Source organism: Oncorhynchus nerka, linkage group LG14 (genome assembly GCF_034236695.1).
Source record: "Oncorhynchus nerka isolate Pitt River linkage group LG14, Oner_Uvic_2.0, whole genome shotgun sequence".
Lineage (NCBI taxonomy): Eukaryota > Metazoa > Chordata > Actinopteri > Salmoniformes > Salmonidae > Oncorhynchus > Oncorhynchus nerka.
This window is the reverse complement of record NC_088409.1, coordinates 2,660,869-2,663,052: the sequence shown is the minus strand read 5'-3', so window position 1 is coordinate 2,663,052 and position 2,184 is coordinate 2,660,869.

Here is a 2,184-nt window from a genome sequence, read left to right as displayed (position 1 = left end):
TGACCCTGTTCACCTGTCTGACCTGACCCTTCACCAGACATCTGTCTAGACAGCTGACCCTATTCACCTGTCTAGACAGCTGACCCTGTGCCAGACACCTGTCTAGACAGCTGACCCTGATTCACCTGACACCTGTCTGGGCAGCTGACCCTGTTCACCCAGACACCTGTCTAGACAGCTGACCCTGTACCAAGACACCTGTCTGAACAGCTGACCCAGTTCACTGACACCTGTCTAGACAGCTCTGTTCACCCCTGACACCTGTCTAGACAGCTGACCCTGTTCACCTGTCTAGACAGCTGACCCTGTTCACCAGACACCTGTCTAGACAGCTGACCCAGTTCACCTGACACCTGTCTAGACAGCTGGCCCTGTTCACCAGACACCTGTCTAGACAGCTGCCCCTGATCACCTGACACCTGTCTAGACAGCTGACCCTGTACCAGACACCTGTCTAGACAGCTGACCCTGTTCACCTGACACCTGTCTAGACAGCTGACCCTGTACCAGACACCTGTCTAGACAGCTGACCCAGTTCACCTGACACTTGTCTAGACAGCTGACCCTGTTCACCTGTCTAGACAGCTGACCCTGTACCAGACACCTGTCTAGACAGCTGACCCTGTTCACCTGACACCTGTCTAGACAGCTGACCCTGTACCAGACACCTGTCTAGACAGCTGACCCAGTTCACCTGACACTTGTCTAGACAGCTGACCCTGTTCACCTGTCTAGACAGCTGACCCTGTACCAGACACCTGTCTAGACAGCTGACCCTGTACCAGACACCTGTCTAGACAGCTGACCCTGTACCAGACACCTGTCTAGACAGCTGACCCAGTTCACCTGACACTTGTCCAGACAGCTGACCCTGTTCACCTGTCTAGACAGCTGACCGAATTCACCAGACACCTGTCTAGACAGCTGACCCTATTCACCTGACACCTGTCTAGACAGCTGACCCTGTTCACCTGACACCTGTCTAGACAGCTGACCCTGTACCAGACACCTGTCTGAGACAGCTGACCCTGTTCACCTGTCAGACAGCTGACCTACCAGACAGCTGACAGCCTGACCCTGTTCACCTGTCTGAACAGCTGACCCAGTTCACCTGACACCTGTCTGAAATCAGACCCAGTTCACCTGACACCTGTCAAGACAGCTGGCCCTGTTCACCAGACACCTGTCTAGACAGCTGACCCAGTTCACCTGACACTTGTCTAGACAGCTGACCCAGTTCACCTGACACCTGTCTAGACAGCTGACCCAGTTCACCAGACACCTGTCCTAGACAGCTGACCTGTTCACCACTGTCTAGACAGCGACCCTGTGCCAGACTTTCTCTCTAGACAGCTGACCCTATTCACCAGACACCTGTCCCTGTTCACCTGACACCTGTCTAGACAGCTGACCCATTCACCAGACACCTAGACAGCTGACCCTGTACCAGACACCTGTCTAGACAGCTGTCTCTAATACCCAGCATTCTACTGTCCTAGACAGCTGACCCACATTGACCAGACACCTGTGTCTAGACAGCTGACCCTGTACAGACACCTGTCTAGACAAGACCCTGACCCCTGTTCACGTGAACAGCTGACCCTGTCCAGACACCTGTCTGACCCTGTTCACCTGTCAGCTGACCTGTCCAGACATCTGTCTGACAGCTGTTCACCTGTCTATGGACAGCTGACCCTGTACCAGACACCTGTCTAGACAGCTGACCCTGTTCACCCAGACACCTGTCTAGACAGCTGACTATTCACCAGACACCTGTGACCCTGTACCAGACACCTGTCTGAACGGGTGAAGACGGGGTCAGCTGTCTGGGCTGAATGTCTGGTGCAGAGGTCAGCTGTCTGAACAGGTGAACGGGTCAGCTGTCTGGGCACAGGTGTCTGTCTGAGGTCAGCTGTCTGGGCAGTGTCAGGTGAACAGGGTCGGCTGTCTGGGCAGGTGTCTGGTGTGTGCAGGTCGGCTGTCTGGACGGGTGTCTGGTCAACAGGGTCGGCTGTCTGGAGCACCACAGGTGTCTGTGCAGGAGTCGGCTAATCTGTAGAGTGGTGGTGTTGTCCTCTCCTGTGGCGCCAGGAGTCAGCTGTCCTGGGTTTTAGTGTCTGTGTACAGGGCCAACTGTCTGAGACGGGTGTCCAGTGAACAGGTCCGGCGTGTCTGCGACACAGT